At 36.7% G+C, this 19,714-nt stretch overlaps 10 non-coding genes across 10 annotated transcripts; all 10 read right to left on the bottom strand.

The window, feature by feature from the left end:
• Positions 1-646: 646 nt before the first annotated feature.
• On the bottom strand, positions 647-728 carry TRNAL-UAG (transfer RNA leucine (anticodon UAG)). Its single transcript has one exon. It is a non-coding gene; the product is annotated as a tRNA-Leu (tRNA).
• Positions 729-2,106: 1,378 nt separating this feature from the next.
• TRNAL-UAG (transfer RNA leucine (anticodon UAG)) lies at positions 2,107-2,188 on the bottom strand. The gene has a single exon. It is a non-coding gene; the product is annotated as a tRNA-Leu (tRNA).
• A 1,377-nt stretch (positions 2,189-3,565) lies between these two features.
• On the bottom strand, positions 3,566-3,647 carry TRNAL-UAG (transfer RNA leucine (anticodon UAG)). Its single transcript has one exon. It is a non-coding gene; the product is annotated as a tRNA-Leu (tRNA).
• Positions 3,648-5,024: 1,377 nt separating this feature from the next.
• TRNAL-UAG (transfer RNA leucine (anticodon UAG)) lies at positions 5,025-5,106 on the bottom strand. The gene has a single exon. It is a non-coding gene; the product is annotated as a tRNA-Leu (tRNA).
• Positions 5,107-6,485: 1,379 nt separating this feature from the next.
• On the bottom strand, positions 6,486-6,567 carry TRNAL-UAG (transfer RNA leucine (anticodon UAG)). Its single transcript has one exon. It is a non-coding gene; the product is annotated as a tRNA-Leu (tRNA).
• A 1,379-nt stretch (positions 6,568-7,946) lies between these two features.
• TRNAL-UAG (transfer RNA leucine (anticodon UAG)) lies at positions 7,947-8,028 on the bottom strand. The gene has a single exon. It is a non-coding gene; the product is annotated as a tRNA-Leu (tRNA).
• A 1,379-nt stretch (positions 8,029-9,407) lies between these two features.
• Positions 9,408-9,489, bottom strand: TRNAL-UAG (transfer RNA leucine (anticodon UAG)). The gene has a single exon. It is a non-coding gene; the product is annotated as a tRNA-Leu (tRNA).
• A 2,840-nt stretch (positions 9,490-12,329) lies between these two features.
• On the bottom strand, positions 12,330-12,411 carry TRNAL-UAG (transfer RNA leucine (anticodon UAG)). Its single transcript has one exon. It is a non-coding gene; the product is annotated as a tRNA-Leu (tRNA).
• A 2,840-nt stretch (positions 12,412-15,251) lies between these two features.
• On the bottom strand, positions 15,252-15,333 carry TRNAL-UAG (transfer RNA leucine (anticodon UAG)). The gene has a single exon. It is a non-coding gene; the product is annotated as a tRNA-Leu (tRNA).
• Positions 15,334-19,632: 4,299 nt separating this feature from the next.
• On the bottom strand, positions 19,633-19,714 carry TRNAL-UAG (transfer RNA leucine (anticodon UAG)). The gene has a single exon. It is a non-coding gene; the product is annotated as a tRNA-Leu (tRNA).

Raw genomic sequence — 19,714 nt, forward strand, 5'->3', positions numbered from 1 at the left:
TTAGAGAACAGAGAAGCCAAACAGGAATTTAAAAGTTCAGTCTTCTCAACATCATTTTTGACCACATTACCCTTTTCATCTTTTAAAAATCCTATAGCATCTTTGGCTTTTCTTTAACTTTTGACTTACTTCCAAAATCCTTTCTTATTGCTTTTGGTCTCTCTTGCAAGCCTCAATTCATTACTGGCTTTAGCTTTTCTAACGCTAGCCCAGCTTTCCCTGCAGACAGCATTATATTCTTCTTTAGATATGAACCCTTCTTTCCATTTGATACTCATTTCTTTGTTCCTTTTTAGCAAGCTTTTAAGTTCAGTATTCAGCCATCCTGGTCTCCATAAATGCTTTCCATTCTTCCTTCTTTCGGGATTGATACTGATTGTGCAGTGATGATTTAATTTTGCAAAATCTCCCATCCTTCCTGGACATTTCCTTCCTTTAGAACATCCTACCTTTCCTTCCTTTTTACTGAGTCCATTAAAAACTGCCTTTCTACAGTCCATTCTTAAAATCTCAGTTTTCGCAGGTTTTCCTCCTTTTGTATTTCAAAATTATAGGATAGCATGATCGCTGCCTCCTAAGTTCTCAATCCCCTTTACTTCCTCAACTGTTTCCTAATTTTTGGTAAAAATTAGATACAAATAAATAATGGCAGTGGTGGGATTTGAACCCACGCCTCCAGAGAGACTGGAGCCTAAATCCAGCGCCTTAGACCGCTCGGCCACGCTACCTCTTACAGATGTTTAAAGTTGTTTATATCAGAAGTTTGCTTTTGATGTAAGTGACAGAAAATATTTTATATCCAATAAGACAAAAATACAAATGTTATTATTCATGAGCAACATTGTTATCAGGGATTTGTTTGTACATTGACTCTGGGGCACCATTTTCCAAAACATATGACCTGTATCCAGATATTTAACTAATCTTTCCTCTGTTGGCTCATACGCTAATTTTTAGATATCACTGAATTAGGTGGTATAGATTACTTGCTATGATCACCCATATACAGGACACTCAAACATGAAGGATTCCTACACCCCTGCCTGTACGTAACAGACAATCAGAAGCAGCAGCAAGGAAGACATTATACAGCAGTGCAGAGCAATGTAGCTATGAGTTCATCACTAGGGTGACTTACTGGAAAGCATCAGAAGCAGCATGTCTCTTTTAATGTTTGCTAATCCATCTGCTCATCCTGTATTGATAAACCTAAAAAGGCAGCAGAAATATGAGCTAGCAGTTAGACTTCTTTTGACCAAGATTGATTTTGGCAAATTTTGAGAATGGTTGATCATTGATTGAACTGACATGGATGTAACATAGATGGTAAATTATGTAATAAATTCTGATGCCTAAAGCTAACATGACCACTCATATGCAGTATTCATACGTATGACTTTTTCACATGTTCCTTTTCTTCTACAGCACAGTGAAGATCACTTGATGTTACATTTGCTTTCTTAGAGAACAGAGAAGCCAAACAAGATTTAAAAGTTCAGTCTTCTCAACATCATTTTTGACCACATTACCCTTTTCATCTTTTAAAAATCCTATAGCATCTATGGCTTTTCTTCAACTTTTGACTTACTTCCAAAATCCTTTCTTATTGCTTTTGGTCTCTCTTGCAAGCCTCAATTCATTACTGGCTTTAGCTTTTCTAACGCTAGCCCAGCTTTCCCTGCAGACAGCATTATATTCTTCTTTAGATATGAACCCTTCTTTCCATTTGATACTCCTTTCTTTTTTCCTTTTTAGCAAGCTTTTAAGTTCAGTATTCAGCCATCCTGGTCTCCATAAATGCTTTCCATTCTTCCTTCTTTTCGGGATTGATACTGAATGTGCAGTGACAATTTAATTTAGCAAAATCTCCCATCCTTCCTGGACATTTCTTTCCTTTAGAACATCCTACCTTTCCTTCCTTTTTACTGAGTCCATTATAAACTGCCTTTCTACAGTCCATTCTTAAAATCTCAGTTTTCGCAGGATTTCCTCCTTTTGTATTTCAAAATTATAGGATAGCATGATCGCTGCCTCCTAAGTTCTCAATCCCCTTTACTTCCTCAACCTTTTCCAAATTTTAGGTAAAAATTAGATCCAAATAAATAATGGCAGCGGTGGGATTTGAACCCACGCCTCCAGAGAGACTGGAGCCTAAATCCAGCGCCTTAGACCGCTCGGCCACGCTACCTCTTACAGAAGTTTAAAGTTGTTTATATCAGAAGTTTGCTTTTGATGTAAGTGACAGAAAATATTTTATATCCAATAAGACAAAAATACAAATGTTATTATGCAACAGCAATGTAGTTATCATGGATTTGTTTGTACATTGACTCTGGGGCACCATTTTACAAAACATATGACTTGTATCCAGATATTTAACTAATCTATCCTCTGTTGGCTGATCTGCTAATTTTTAGATATCACTGTATTAGGTGCTATAGATTACTTGCTATGATTTCCCATATACAGGACTCTCAAACATGAAGGATTCCTACACCCCTGCCTGTACGTAACAGACAATCAGAAGCAGCAGCAAGGAAGACATTATACAGCAGTGCAGAGCAATATAGCTATGAATCCATAACTAGGGAACATACTGGAAAGCAGCAGAAGCAGCATGGCTCTGTTTATGTTTGCTAATCACTCTGCTCATCCTGTATTGATAACCCTAAAAAGGCAGCAGAAATATGAGCTAGCAGTTAGACTTCTTTTGACCAAGATTGATTTTGGCAAATTTTGAGAATGGTTGATCATTGATTGAACAGACATGGATGTAACATAGATGGTAAATTATGTAATTAATTCTGATGCCTAAAGCTAACATGACCACTCATATGCAGTATTCATACGTATGACTTTTTCACATGTTCCTTTTCTTCTACAGCACAGTGAAGATCACTTGATGTTACATTTGCTTTCTTAGAGAACAGAGAAGCCAAACAGGAATTTAAAAGTTCAGTCTTCTCAACATCATTTTTGACCACATTACCCTTTTCATCTTTTAAAAATCCTATAGCATCTTTGGCTTTTCTTTAATTTTTGACTTACTTCCAAAATCCTTTCTTATTGCTTTTGGTCTCTCTTGCAAGCCTCAATTCATTACTGGCTTTAGCTTTTCTAACGCTAGCCCAGCTTTCCCTGCAGACAGCATTATATTCTTCTTTAGATATGAACCCTTCTTTCCATTTGATACTCATTTCTTTGTTCCTTTTTAGCAAGCTTTTAAGTTCAGTATTCCGCCATCCTGGTCTCCATAAATGCTTTCCATTCTTCCTTCTTTCGGGATTGATACTGATTGTGCAGTGAGAATTTAATTTTGCAAAATCTCCCATCCTTCCTGGACATTTCTTTCCTTTAGAACATCCTACCTTTCCTTCCTTTTTACTGAGTCCATTAAAAACTGCCTTTCTACAGTCCATTCTTAAAATCTCAGTTTTCGCAGGTTTTCCTCCTTTTGTATTTCAAAATTATGGGATAGCATGATCGCTGCCTCCTAAGTTCTCAATCCCCTTTACTTCCTCAACCGTTTCCTAATTTTTGGTAAAAATTAGATCCAAATAAAAAATGGCAGCGGTGGGATTTGAACCCACACCTCCAGAGAGACTGGAGCCTAAATCCAGCACCTTAGACCGCTCGGCCACGCTACCTCTTACAGATGTTTAAAGTTGTTTATATCAGAAGTTTGCTTTTGATGTAAGTGACAGAAAATATTTTATATCCAATAAGACAAAAATACAAATGTTATTATGCATGAGCAACATTGTTATCAGGGATTTGTTTGTACATTGACTCTGGGGCACCATTTTCCAAAACATATGACTTGTATCCAGATATTTAACTAGTCTTTCCTCTGTTGGCTCATACGCTAATTTTTAGATATCACTGAATTAGGTGGTATAGATTACTTGCTATGATCTCCCATATACAGGACACTCAAACATGAAGGATTCCTACACCCCTGCCTGTACGTAACAGACAATTAGAAGCAGCAGCAAGGAAGACATTATACAGCAGTGCAGAGCAATGTAGCTATGAATCCATAACTAGGGAACTTACTGGAAAGCAGCAGAAGCAGCATGGCTCTGTTTATGTTTGCTAATCACTCTGCTCATCCTGTATTGATAAACCTAAAAAGGCAGCAGAAATATGAGCTAGCAGTTAGACTTCTTTTGACCAAGATTGATTTTGGCAAATTTTGAGAATGGTTGATCATTGATTGAACTGACATGGATGTAACATAGATGGTAAATTATGTAATAAATTCTGATGCCTAAAGCTAACATGACCACTCATATGCAGTATTCATACGTATGACTTTTTCACATGTTCCTTTTCTTCTACAGCACAGTGAAGATCACTTGATGTTACATTTGCTTTCTTAGAGAACAGAGAAGCCAAACAGGATTTAAAAGTTCAGTCTTCTCAACATCATTTTTGACCACATTACCCTTTTCATCTTTTAAAAATCCTATAGCATCTATGGCTTTTCTTCAACTTTTGACTTACTTCCAAAATCCTTTCTTATTGCTTTTGGTCTCTCTTGCAAGCCTCAATTCATTACTGGCTTTAGCTTTTCTAACGCTAGCCCAGCTTTCCCTGCAGACAGCTTTATATTCTTCTTTAGATATGAACCCTTCTTTCCATTTGATACTCATTTCTTTGTTCCTTTTTAGCAAGCTTTTAAGTTCAGTATTCAGCCATCCTGGTCTCCATAAATGCTTTCCATTCTTCCTTCTTTTCGGGATTGTTACTGATTGTGCAGTGAGAATTTAATTTAGCAAAATCTCCCATCCTTCCTGGACATTACTTTCCTTTAGAACATCCTGCTTTTCATTCCTTTTTCCTGAGTTCATTAAAAACTGCCTTTCTACAGTCCAATCTTAAAATCTCAGTTTTTGCGGGTTTTCCACCTTTTGTAGTTCAAAAGTATAGGATAAAATTACTGCTGCCTCCTAAATTCTCAACCCCCTTTACTTCCTCAACTGTTTCCTAATTTTTGGTAAAAATTAGATCCAAATAAATAATAGCAGCGGTGGGATTTGAACCCACACCTCCAGAGAGACTGGAGCCTAAATCCAGCGCCTTAGACCGCTCAGCCATGCTACCTCTTACAGATGTTAAAAGTTATTTATATTAGAAGTTTGCTTTTGATGTAAATGACAGAAAATATTTTATATCCAATAAGACAAAAATACAAATGTTATTATGCAACAGCAACGTAGTTATCAGGGATTTGTTTGTACATTGACTCTGGGGCACCATTTTACAAAACATATAACTTGTATCCAGATATTTAACTAATCTTTCCTCTGTTGGCTCATCCGCTAATTTTTAGATATCACTGTATTAGGTGCTATAGATTACTTGCTATGATCTCCCATATTCAGGACACTCAAACATGAAGGATTCCTACACCCCTGCCTGTACGTAACAGACAATCAGAAGCAGCAGCAAGGAAGACATTATACAGCAGTGCAGAGCAATGTAGCTATGAATCCATAACTAGGGTGACTTACTGGAAAGCAGCAGAAGCAGCATGGCTCTGTTTATGTTTGCTAATCACTCTGCTCACCCTCTATTGATAACCCTAAAAAGGCAGAAGAGATATGAGCTAGCAGTTAGACTTCTTTTGACCAAGATTGATTTTGGCAAATTTTGAGAATGGTTGATCATTGATTGAACTGACATGGATGTAACATAGATGGTAAATTATGTAATTAATTCTGATGCCTAAAGCTAACATGACCACTCATATGCAGTATTCATACGTATGACTTTTTCACATGTTCCTTTTCTTCTACAGCACAGTGAAGATCACTTGATGTTACATTTGCTTTCTTAGAGAACAGAGAAGCCAAACAGGAATTTAAAAGTTCAGTCTTCTCAACAACATTTTTGACCACATTACCCTTTTCATCTTTTAAAAATCCTATAGCATCTTTGGCTTTTCTTTAACTTTTGACTTACTTCCAAAATCCTTTCTTATTGCTTTTGGTCTCTCTTACAAGCCTCAATTCATTACTGGCTTTAGCTTTTCTAACGCTAGCCCAGCTTTCCCTGCAGACAGCATTATATTCTTCTTTAGATATGAACCCTTCTTTCCATTTGATACTCATTTCTTTGTTCCTTTTTAGCAAGCTTTTAAGTTCAGTATTCAGCCATTCTGGTCTCCAGAAATGCTTTCCATTCTTCCTTCTTTTCGGGACTGATATTGATTGTGCAGTGAGAATTTAATTTAGCAAAATCTCCCATCCTTCCTGGACATTTCTTTCCTTTAGAACATCCTACCTTTCCTTCCTTTTTACTGAGTCCATTAAAGACTGCCTTTCTACAGTCCATTCTTAAAATCTCAGTTTTCGCAGGTTTTCCTCCTTTTGTATTTCAAAATTATAGGATTGCATGATCGCTGCCTCCAAAGTTCTCAATCCCCTTTACTTCCTCAACCGTTTCCTAATTTTTGGTAAATATTAGATCCAAATAAATAATGGCAGCAGTGGGATTTGAACCCACGCCTCCAGAGAGACTGGAGCCTAAATTCAGCGCCTTACACCGCTTGGCCACGCTACCTCTTACAGATGTTTAAAGTTATTTATATCAGAAGTTTTCTTTTGATGTAAGTGACAGAAAATATTTTATATCCAATAAGACAAAAATACAAATGTTATTATGCAACAGCAACGTAGTTTTCAGGGATTTGTTTGTACATTGACTCTGGGGCACCATTTTACAAAACATATGACTTGTATCCAGATATTTAACTAATCTTTCCTCTGTTGGCTCATCCGCTAATTTTTAGATATCACTGTATTAGGTGCTATAGATTTCTTGCTATGATCTCCAATATACAGGACACTCAAACATGAAGGATTCCTACACCCCTGCCTGTACGTAACAGACAATCAGAAGCAGCAGCAAGGAAGACATTATACAGCTGTGCAGAGCAATGTAGCTATGAATCCATAACTAGGGTGACTTACTGGAAAGCAGCAAAAGCAGCATGGCTCTGTTTATGTTTGCTAATCACTCTGCTCATCCTGTATTGATAACCCTAAAAAGGCAGCAGAGATATGAGCTAGCAGTTAGACTTCTTTTGACCAAGATTGATTTTGGCAAATTTTGAGAATGGTTGATCATTGATTGAACTGAGATGGATGTAACATAGATGGTAAATTATGTAATTAATTCTGATGCCTAAAGCCAAAATGACCACTCATATGCAGTATTCATACATATGACTTGTTCACATGTTCCTTTTCTTCTACAGCACAGTGAAGATAACTTGATGTTACATTTGCTTTCTTAGAGATAACAGAAGCCAAATAGGAATTTAAAAGTTCAGTCTTCTCAACATCATTATTGACCACTTTACCCTTTTCATCCTTTACAAATCCTATAGCATCTTTGGCTTTTCTTTAACTTTTGACTTAATTCCAAAATCCTTTCTTATTGCTTTTGGTCTCTCTTTCAAGCCCCACTTCATTACTGGCTTTAGCTCTTTTAACGCTAGCCCAGCTTTCCCTGCAGACAGCATTATATTCTTCTTTAGATATGAACCCTTCTTTTCATTTGATACTAATTTCTTTGTTCCTTTTTAGCAAGCTTTTAAGTTCAGTATTCAGCCATCCTGGTCTCCATAAATGCTTTCCATTCTTCATTCTTTTCGGGATTGTTACTGATTGTGCAGTGAGAATTTAATTTAGCAAAATCTCCCATCCTTCCTGGACATTTCATTCCTTTAGAACATCCTACTTTTCATTCCTTTTTCCTGAGTCCATTAAAAACTGCCTTTGTACAGTCCAATCTTAAAATCTCAGTTTTTGCAGGTTTTCCACCTTTTGTAGTTCAAAAGTATAGGATAAAATTACCGCTGCCTCCTAAATTCTCAACCCCCTTTACTTCCTCAACTGTTTCCTATTTTTTGGTAAATATTAGATCCAAATAAATAATGGCAGCAGTGGGATTTGAACCCACGCCTCCAGAGAGACTGGAGCCTAAATTCAGCGCCTTAGACCGCTTGGCCACGCTACCTCTTACAGATGTTTAAAGTTATTTATATCAGAAGTTTTCTTTTGATGTAAGTGACAGAAAATATTTTATATCCAATAAGACAAAAATACAAATGTTATTATGCAACAGCAACGTAGTTTTCAGGGATTTGTTTGTACATTGACTCTGGGGCACCATTTTACAAAACATATGACTTGTATCCAGATATTTAACTAATCTTTCCTCTGTTGGCTCATCCGCTAATTATTAGATATCACTGTATTAGGTGCTATAGATTTCTTGCTATGATCTCCAATATACAGGACACTCAAACATGAAGGATTCCTACACCCCTGCCTGTACGTAACAGACAATCAGAAGCAGCAGCAAGGAAGACATTATACAGCTGTGCAGAGCAATGTAGCTATGAATCCATAACTAGGGTGACTTACTGGAAAGCAGCAAAAGCAGCATGGCTCTGTTTATGTTTGCTAATCACTCTGCTCATCCTGTATTGATAACCCTAAAAAGGCAGCAGAGATATGAGCTAGCAGTTAGACTTCTTTTGACCAAGATTGATTTTGGCAAATTTTGAGAATGGTTGATCATTGATTGAACTGACATGGATGTAACATAAATGGTAAATTATGTAATTAACTCTGATGCCTAAAGCTAACATGACCACTCATATGCAGTATTCATACGTATGACTTTTTCACATGTTCCTTTTCTTCTACAGCACAGTGAAGATCACTTGATGTTACATTTGCTTTCTTAGAGAACAGAGAAGCCAAACAGGAATTTAAAAGTTCAGTCTTCTCAACATCATTTTTGACCACATTACCCTTTTCATCTTTTAAAAATCCTAAAGCATCTTTGGCTTTTCTTTAACTTTTGACTTACTTCCAAAATCCTTTCTTATTGCTTTTGGTCTCTCTTGCAAGTCTCAATTTATTACTGGCTTTAGCTTTTCTAACGCTAGCCCAGCTTTCCCTGCAGACAGCATTATATTCTTCTTTAGATATGAACCCTTCTTTCCATTTGATACTCATTTCTTTGTTCCTTTTTAGCAAGCTTTTAAGTTCAGTATTCAGCCATCCTGGTCTCCATAAATGCTTTCCATTCTTCCTTCTTTTCGGGATTGTTACTGATTGTGCAGTGAGAATTTAATTTAGCAAAATCTCCCATCCTTCCTGGACATTTCTTTCCTTTAGAACATCCTACCTTTCCTTCCTTTTTACTGAGTCCATTAAAAACTGCCTTTCTACAGTCCATTCTTAAAATCTCAGTTTTCGCAGGTTTTCCTTCTTTTGTATTTCAAAATTATAGGATTGCATGATCGCTGCCTCCAAAGTTCTCAATCCCCTTTACTTCCTCAACCGTTTCCTAATTTTTGGTAAATATTAGATCCAAATAAATAATGGCAGCAGTGGGATTTGAACCCACGCCTCCAGAGAGACTGGAGCCTAAATTCAGCGCCTTACACCGCTTGGCCACGCTACCTCTTACAGATGTTTAAAGTTATTTATATCAGAAGTTTTCTTTTGATGTAAGTGACAGAAAATATTTTATATCCAATAAGACAAAAATACAAATGTTATTATGCAACAGCAACGTAGTTTTCAGGGATTTGTTTGTACATTGACTCTGGGGCACCATTTTACAAAACATATGACTTGTATCCAGATATTTAACTAATCTTTCCTCTGTTGGCTCATCCGCTAATTTTTAGATATCACTGTATTAGGTGCTATAGATTTCTTGCTATGATCTCCAATATACAGGACACTCAAACATGAAGGATTCCTACACCCCTGCCTGTACGTAACAGACAATCAGAAGCAGCAGCAAGGAAGACATTATACAGCTGTGCAGAGCAATGTAGCTATGAATCCATAACTAGGGTGACTTACTGGAAAGCAGCAAAAGCAGCATGGCTCTGTTTATGTTTGCTAATCACTCTGCTCATCCTGTATTGATAACCCTAAAAAGGCAGCAGAGATATGAGCTAGCAGTTAGACTTCTTTTGACCAAGATTGATTTTGGCAAATTTTGAGAATGGTTGATCATTGATTGAACTGAGATGGATGTAACATAGATGGTAAATTATGTAATTAATTCTGATGCCTAAAGCCAAAATGACCACTCATATGCAGTATTCATACATATGACTTGTTCACATGTTCCTTTTCTTCTACAGCACAGTGAAGATAACTTGATGTTACATTTGCTTTCTTAGAGATAACAGAAGCCAAATAGGAATTTAAAAGTTCAGTCTTCTCAACATCATTATTGACCACTTTACCCTTTTCATCCTTTACAAATCCTATAGCATCTTTGGCTTTTCTTTAACTTTTGACTTAATTCCAAAATCCTTTCTTATTGCTTTTGGTCTCTCTTTCAAGCCCCACTTCATTACTGGCTTTAGATGTTCTAACGCTAGCCCAGCTTTCCCTGCAGACAGCATTATATTCTTCTTAAGATATGAACCCTTCTTTTCATTTGATATTCATTTCTTTGTTCCTTTTTAGCAAGCTTTTAAGTTCAGTATTCAGCCATCCTGGTCTCCATAAATGCTTTCCATTCTTCATTCTTTTCGGGATTGTTACTGATTGTGCAGTGAGAATTTAATTTAGCAAAATCTCCCATCCTTCCTGGACATTTCATTCCTTTAGAACATCCTACTTTTCATTCCTTTTTCCTGAGTCCATTAAAAACTGCCTTTGTACAGTCCAATCTTAAAATCTCAGTTTTTGCAGGTTTTCCACCTTTTGTAGTTCAAAAGTATAGGATAAAATTACCGCTGCCTCCTACATTCTCAACCCCCTTTACTTCCTCAACTGTTTCCTATTTTTTGGTAAATATTAGATCCAAATAAATAATGGCAGTAGTGGGATTTGAACCCACGCCTCCAGAGAGACTGGAGCCTAAATTCAGCGCCTTAGACCGCTTGGCCACGCTACCTCTTAGAGATGTTTAAAGTTATTTATATCAGAAGTTTTCTTTTGATGTAAGTGACAGAAAATATTTTATATCCAATAAGACAAAAATACAAATGTTATTATGCAACAGCAACGTAGTTTTCAGGGATTTGTTTGTACATTGACTCTGGGGCACCATTTTACAAAACATATGACTTGTATCCAGATATTTAACTAATCTTTCCTCTGTTGGCTCATCCGCTAATTTTTAGATATCACTGTATTAGGTGCTATAGATTTCTTGCTATGATCTCCAATATACAGGACACTCAAACATGAAGGATTCCTACACCCCTGCCTGTACGTAACAGACAATCAGAAGCAGCAGCAAGGAAGACATTATACAGCTGTGCAGAGCAATGTAGCTATGAATCCATAACTAGGGTGACTTACTGGAAAGCAGCAAAAGCAGCATGGCTCTGTTTATGTTTGCTAATCACTCTGCTCATCCTGTATTGATAACCCTAAAAAGGCAGCAGGGATATGAGCTAGCAGTTAGACTTCTTTTGACCAAGATTGATTTTGGCAAATTTTGAGAATGGTTGATCATTGATTGAACTGACATGGATGTAACATAAATGGTAAATTATGTAATTAACTCTGATGCCTAAAGCTAACATGACCACTCATATGCAGTATTCATACGTATGACTTTTTCACATGTTCCTTTTCTTCTACAGCACAGTGAAGATCACTTGATGTTACATTTGCTTTCTTAGAGAACAGAGAAGCCAAACAGGAATTTAAAAGTTCAGTCTTCTCAACATCATTTTTGACCACATTACCCTTTTCATCTTTTAAAAATCCTAAAGCATCTTTGGCTTTTCTTTAACTTTTGACTTACTTCCAAAATCCTTTCTTATTGCTTTTGGTCTCTCTTGCAAGTCTCAATTTATTACTGGCTTTAGCTTTTCTAACGCTAGCCCAGCTTTCCCTGCAGACAGCATTATATTCTTCTTTAGATATTAACCCTTCTTTCCATTTGATACTCATTTCTTTGTTCCTTTTTAGCAAGCTTTTAAGTTCAGTATTCAGCCATCCTGGTCTCCATAAATGCTTTCCATTCTTCCTTCTTTTCGGGATTGTTACTGATTGTGCAGTGAGAATTTAATTTAGCAAAATCTCCCATCCTTCCTGGACATTTCTTTCCTTTAGAACATCCTACCTTTCCTTCCTTTTTACTGAGTCCATTAAAAACTGCCTTTCTACAGTCCATTCTTAAAATCTCAGATTTCGCAGGTTTTACTCCTTTTGTATTTCAAAATTATAGGATAGCATGATCGCTGCCTCCTAAGTTCTCAATCCCCTTTACTTCCTCAACCGTTTACTAATTTTTGGTAAAAATTAGATCCAAATAAATAATGGCAGCGGTGGGATTTGAACCCACGCCTCCAGAGAGACTGGAGCCTAAATCCAGCGCCTTAGACCGCTCGGCCACGCTACCTCTTACAGATTTTTAAAGTTATTTATATCAGAAGTTTGCTTTTGATGTAAGTGACAGAAAATATTTTATATCCAATAAGACAAAAATACAAATGTTATTATGCAACAGCAGCGTAGTTATCAGGGATTTGTTTGTACATTGACTCTGGGGCACCATTTTACAAAACATATAACTTGTATCCAGATATTTAACTAATTTTTCCTCTGTTGGCTCATCCGCTAATTTTTAGATATCACTGTATTAGGTGCTATAGATTTCGTTCTATGATCTCCCATATAAAGGACACTCAAACATGAAGGATTCCTACACCCCTGCCTGTACGTAACAGACAATCAGAAGCAGCAGCAAGGAAGACATTATACAGCAGTGCAGAGCAATGTAGCTATGAATCCATAACTAGGGTGACTTACTGGAAAGCAGCAGAAGAAGCATGGCTCTGTTTATGTTTGCTAATCACTCTGCTCATCCTGTATTGATAACCCTAAAAAGGCAGCAGAGATATGAGCTAGCAGTTAGACTTCTTTTGACCAAGATTGATTTTGGCAAATTTTGAGAATGGTTGATCATTGGTTGAACTGACATGGATGTAACATAGATGGTAAATTATGTAATTAATTCTGATGCCTAAAGCTAACATGACCACTCATATGCAGTATTCATACGTATGACTTTTTCACATCTTCCTTTTCTTCTACAGCACAGTGAAGATCACTTGATGTTACATTTGCTTTCTTAGAGAACAGAGAAGCCAAACAGGAATTTAAAAGTTCAGTCTTCTCAACATCATTTTTGACCACATTACCCTTTTCATCTTTTAAAAATCCTATAGCATCTTTGGCTTTTCTTTAACTTTTGATTTACTTCCAAAATCCTTTCTTATTGCTTTTGGTCTTTAATGCAAGCCTCAATTCATTACTGGCTTTAGCTTTTCTAACGCTAGCCCAGCTTTCCCTGCAGACAGCATTATATTCTTCTTTAGATATGAACCCTTCTTACCATTTGATACTCATTTCTTTGTTCCTTTTTAGCAAGCTTTTAAGTTCAGTATTCAGCCATCCTGGTCTCCATAAATGCTTTCCATTCTTCCTTCTTTTCGGGATTGATACTGATTGTGCAGTGAGATTTTAATTTAGCAAAATCTCCCATCCTTCCTGGACATTTCTTTCCTTTAGAACATCCTACCTTTCCTTCCTTTTTACTGAGTCCATTAAAAACTGCCTTTCTACAGTCCATTCTTAAAATCTCAGTTTTCGCAGGTTTTCCTCCTTTTGTATTTCAAAATTATAGGATAGCATGATCGCTGCCTCCTAAATTCTCAATCCCCTTTACTTCCTCAACCGTTTCCTAATTTTTGGTAAAAATTAGATCCAAATAAATAATGGCAGTGGTGGGATTTTAACCCACGCCTCCAGAGAGACTGGAGCCTAAATAAAGCGCTTTAGACCGCTCGGCCACGCTACCTCTTACAGATGTTTAAAGTTATTTATATCAGAAGTATGCTTTTGATGTAAGTGACAGAAAATATTTTATATCCAATAAGACAAAAATACAAATGTTATTATGCATGAGCAACATTGTTATCAGGGATTTGTTTGTACATTGACTCTGGGGCACCATTTTCCAAAACATATGACTTGTATCCACATATTTAACTAATCTTTCCTCTGTTGGCTCATCCGCTAATTTTTAGATATCACTGAATTAGGTGGTGTAGATTACTTGCTATGATCTCCCATATACAGGACACTCAAACATGAAGGATTCCTACACCCCTGCCTGTACGTAACAGATAATCAGAAGCAGCAGCAAGGAAGACATTATACAGCAGTGCAGAGCAATGTAGCTATGAGTTTATCACTAGGGTGACTTACTGGAAAGCATCAGAAGCAGCATGTCTCTGTTAATGTTTGCTAATCTCTCTGCTCATCCTGTATTGATAACCCTAAAAAGGCAGCAGGGATATGAGCTAGCAGTTAGACTTCTTTTGATCAAGATTGATTTTGGCAAATTTTGAGAATGGTTGATCATTGATTGAACTGACATGGATGTAACATAGATGGTAAATTATGTAATTAATTCTGATGCCTAAAGCCAAAATGACCTCTCATATGCAGTATTCATACATATGACTTGTTCACATGTTCCTTTTCTTCTACAGCACAGTGAAGATCACTTGATGTTACATTTGCTTTCTTAGAGAACACAGAAGCCAAATAGGAATTTAAAAGTTCAGTCTTCTCAACATCTTTATTGACCACTTTACCCTTTTCATCCTTTAAAAATCCTATAGCATCTTTGGCTTTTCTTTAACTTTTGACTTAATTCCAAAATCCTTTCTTATTGCTTTTGGTCTCTCTTTCAAGCCCCACTTCATTACTGGCTTTAGCTCTTTTAACGCTAGCCCAGCTTTCCCTGCAGACAGCATTATATTCTTCTTTAGATATGAACCCTTCTTTTCATTTGATACTAATTTCTTTGTTCCTTTTTAGCAAGCTTTTAAGTTCAGCATTCAGCCATCCTGGTCTCCATAAATGCTTTCCATTCTTCCTTCTTTTCGGGATTGTTACTGATTGTGCAGTGAGAATTTAATTTAGCAAAATCTCCCATCCTTCCTGGACATTTCTTTCCTTTAGAACATCCTACTTTTCATTCCTTTTTCCTGAGTCCATTAAAAACTGCCTTTCTACAGTCCAATTTTAAAATCTCAGTTTTTGCAGGTTTTCCACCTTTTGTAGTTCAAAAGTATTGGATAAAATTACCGCTGCCTCCTAAATTCTCAAACCCCTTTACTTCCTCAACTGTTTCATAATTTTTGGTAAAAATTAGATCCAAACAAATAATGGCAGCGGTGGGATTTGAACCCACGCCTCCAGAGAGACTGGAGCCTAAATCCAGCGCCTTAGACCGCTCGGCCACGCTACCTCTCATAGATGTTTAAAGTTATTTATATCAGAAGTTTGCTTTTGATGTAAGTGACAGAAAATATTTTATATCCAATAAGACAAAAATACAAATGTTATTATGCAACAGCAACGTAGTTATCAGGGATTTGTTTGTACATTGACTCTGGGGCACCATTTCACAAAACATATGACTTGTATCCAGATATTTAACTAATCTTTCCTCTGTTGGCTCATCCGCTAATTTTTATATATTACTGTATTAGGTGCTATAGATTACTTGCTAATCTCCCATACACAGGACACTCAAACATGAAGGATTCCTACACCCCTGCCTGTACGTAACAGACAATCAGAAGCAGCAGCAAGGAAGACATTATACAGCAGTGCAGAGCAATGTAGCTATGAATCCATATCTAGGGTGACTTACTGGAAAGCAGCAGAAGCAGCATGGCTCTGTTTATGTTTGCTAATCACTCTGCTCATCCTGTATTGATAACCCTAAAAAGGCAGCAGAGATATGAGCTGGCAGTTAGACTTCTTTTGACCAAGATTGATTTTGGCAAATTTTGAGAATGGTTAATCATTGATTGAACTGACATGGATGTAACATAGATCGTAAATTATGTAATTAATTCTGATGCCTAAAGCTAACATGACCATTCATATGCAGTATTCATACGTATGACTTTTTCACATGTTGCTTTTCTTCTACAGCACAGTGAAGATCGCTTGATGTTAAATTTGCTTTCTTAGAAAACAGAGAAGCCAAACAGGAATTTAAAAGTTCAGTCTTCTCAACATCATTTTTGACCACATTACCCTTTTCATCTTTTAAAAATCCTATAGCATCTTTGGCTTTTCTTTAACTTTTGACTTACTTCCAAAATCCTTTCTTATTGCTTTTGGTCTCTCTTGCAAGCCTCAATTCATTACTGGCTTTTGCTTTTCTAACGCTAGCCCAGCTTTCCCTGCAGACAGCATTATATTCTTCTTTAGATATGAACCCTTCTTTCCATTTGATACTCATTTCTTTGTTCCTTTTTAGCAGGCTTTTATGTTCAGTATTCAGCCATCATGGTCTCCATAAATGCTTTCCATTCTTCCTTCTTTTCGGGATTGATACTGATTGTGCAGTGAGAATTTAATTTAGCAAAATCTCCCATCCTTCCTGGACATTTCTTTCCTTTAGAACATCCTACCTTTCCTTCCTTTTTACTGAGTTCATTAAAAACTGCCTTTCTACAGTCCATTCTTAAAATCTCAGTTTTCGCAGGTTTTCCTAATTTTGTATTTCAAAATTATAGGATAGCATTATGGCTGCCTCCTAAGTTCTCAATCCCCTTAACTTACTCAACCGTTTCCTAATTTTTGGTAAAAACTAGATCCAAATAAATAATGGGAGCAATGGGATTTTAACCCATGCCCCCAAAAATACTGGAGCCTAAATCCAGCGACTTAGACCGCTCGGCCACGCTACCTCTTACAGATGTTTAATGTTATTTACATCAGAAGTTTGCTTTTGATGTAAGTGACAGAAAATATTTTATATCCAATAAGACAAAAATACAAATGTTATTATGCAACAGCAGCGTAGTTATCAGGGATTTGTTTGTACATTGACTCTGGGGCACCATTTTACAAAACATATAACTTGTATCCAGATATTTAACTAATCTTTCCTCTGTTGGCTCATCCGCTAATTTTTAGATATCACTGTATTAGGTGCTATAGATTTCGTTCTATGATCTCCCATATAAAGGACACTCAAACATGAAGGATTCCTACACCCCTGCCTGTACGTAACAGACAATCAGAAGCAGCAGCAAGGAAGACATTATACAGCAGTGCAGAGCAATGTAGCTATGAATCCATAACTAGGGTGACTTACTGGAAAGCAGCAGAAGCAGCATGGCTCTGTTTATGTTTGCTAATCACTCTGCTCATCCTGTATTGATAACCCTAAAAAGGCAGCAGAGATATGAGCTAGCAGTTAGACTTCTTTTGACCAAGATTGATTTTGGCAAATTTTGAGAATGGTTGATCATTGATTGAACTGACATGGATGTAACATAGATGGTAAATTATGTAATTAATTCTGATGCCTAAAGCTAACATGACCACTCATATGCAGTATTCATACGTATGACTTTTTCACATCTTCCTTTTCTTCTACAGCACAGTGAAGATCACTTGATGTTACATTTGCTTTCTTAGAGAACAGAGAAGCCAAACAGGAATTTAAAAGTTCAGTCTTCTCAACATCATTTTTGACCACATTACCCTTTTCATCTTTTAAAAATCCTATAGCATCTTTGGTTTTTCTTTAACTTTTGACTTACTTCCAAAATCCTTTCTTATTGCTTTTGGTCTCTAATGCAAGCCTCAATTCATTACTGGCTTTAGCTTTTCTAACGCTAGCCCAGCTTTCCCTGCAGACAGCATTATATTCTTCTTTAGATATGAACCCTTCTTACCATTTGATACTCATTTCTTTGTTCCTTTTTAGCAAGCTTTTAAGTTCAGTATTCAGCCATCCTGGTCTCCATAAATGCTTTCCATTCTTCCTTCTTTTCGGGATTGATACTGATTGTGCAGTGAGAATTTAATTTAGCAAAATCTCCCATCCTTCCTGGACATTTCTTTCCTTTAGAACATCCTACCTTTCCTTCCTTTTTACTGAGTCCATTAAAAACTGCCTTTCTACAGTCCATTCTTAAAATCTCAGTTTTCGCAGGTTTTCCTCCTTTTGTATTTCAAAATTATAGGATAGCATGATCGCTGCCTCCTAAATTCTCAATCCCCTTTACTTCCTCAACCGTTTCCTAATTTTTGGTAAAAATTAGATCCAAATAAATAATGGCAGTGGTGGGATTTTAACCCATGCCTCCAGAGAGACTGGAGCCTAAATCAAGCGCTTTAGACCGCTCGGCCACGCTACCTCTTACAGATGTTTAAAGTTATTTATATCAGAAGAATGCTTTTGATGTAAGTGACAGAAAATATTTTATATCCAATAAGACAAAAATACAAATGTTATTATGCATGAGCAACATTGTTATCAGGGATTTGTTTGTACATTGACTCTGGGGCACCATTTTCCAAAACATATGACTTGTATCCAGATATTTAACTAATCTTTCCTCTGTTGGCTCATCCGCTAATTTTTAGATATCACTGAATTAGGTGGTATAGATTACTTGCTATGATCTCCCATATACAGGACACTCAAACATGAAGGATTCCTACACCCCTGCCTGTACGTAACAGATAATCAGAAGCAGCAGCAAGGAAGACATTATACAGCAGTGCAGAGCAATGTAGCTATGAGTTTATCACTAGGGTGACTTACTGGAAAGCATCAGAAGCAGCATGTCTCTGTTAATGTTTGCTAATCTCTCTGCTCATCCTGTATTGATAACCCTAAAAAGGCAGCAGGGATATGAGCTAGCAGTTAGACTTCTTTTGATCAAGATTGATTTTGGCAAATTTTGAGAATGGTTGATCATTGATTGAACTGACATGGATGTAACATAGATGGTAAATCATGTAATTAATTCTGATGCCTAAAGCCAAAATGACCTCTCATATGCAGTATTCATACATATGACTTGTTCACATGTTCCTTTTCTTCTACAGCACAGTGAAGATCACTTGATGTTACATTTGCTTTCTTAGAGAACACAGAAGCCAAATAGGAATTTAAAAGTTCAGTCTTCTCAACATCTTTATTGACCACTTTACCCTTTTCATCCTTTAAAAATCCTATAGCATCTTTGGCTTTTCTTTAACTTTTGACTTAATTCCAAAATCCTTTCTTATTGCTTTTGGTCTCTCTTTCAAGCCCCACTTCATTACTGGCTTTAGCTCTTTTAACGCTAGCCCAGCTTTCCCTGCAGACAGCATTATATTCTTCTTTAGATATGAACCCTTCTTTTCATTTGATACTAATTTCTTTGTTCCTTTTTAGCAAGCTTTTAAGTTCAGCATTCAGCCATCCTGGTCTCCATAAATGCTTTCCATTCTTCCTTCTTTTCGGGATTGTTACTGATTGTGCAGTGAGAATTTAATTTAGCAAAATCTCCCATCCTTCCTGGACATTTCTTTCCTTTAGAACATCCTACTTTTCATTCCTTTTTCCTGAGTCCATTAAAAACTGCCTTTCTACAGTCCAATTTTAAAATCTCAGTTTTTGCAGGTTTTCCACCTTTTGTAGTTCAAAAGTATTGGATAAAATTACCGCTGCCTCCTAAATTCTCAAACCCCTTTACTTCCTCAACTGTTTCCTAATTTTTGGTAAAAATTAGATCCAAATTAATAATAGCAGCAGTGGGATTTGAACCCACACCTCCAGAGAGACTGGAGCCTAAATCCAGCACCTTAGACCGCTCGGCCACGCTACC

This window comes from Phyllobates terribilis, unplaced genomic scaffold, assembly GCF_046119375.1.
Source record: "Phyllobates terribilis strain yellow unplaced genomic scaffold, ASM4611937v1 Scaffold_11__3_contigs__length_659146591, whole genome shotgun sequence".
In the NCBI taxonomy this organism is placed as follows: Eukaryota; Metazoa; Chordata; class Amphibia; order Anura; family Dendrobatidae; genus Phyllobates; species Phyllobates terribilis.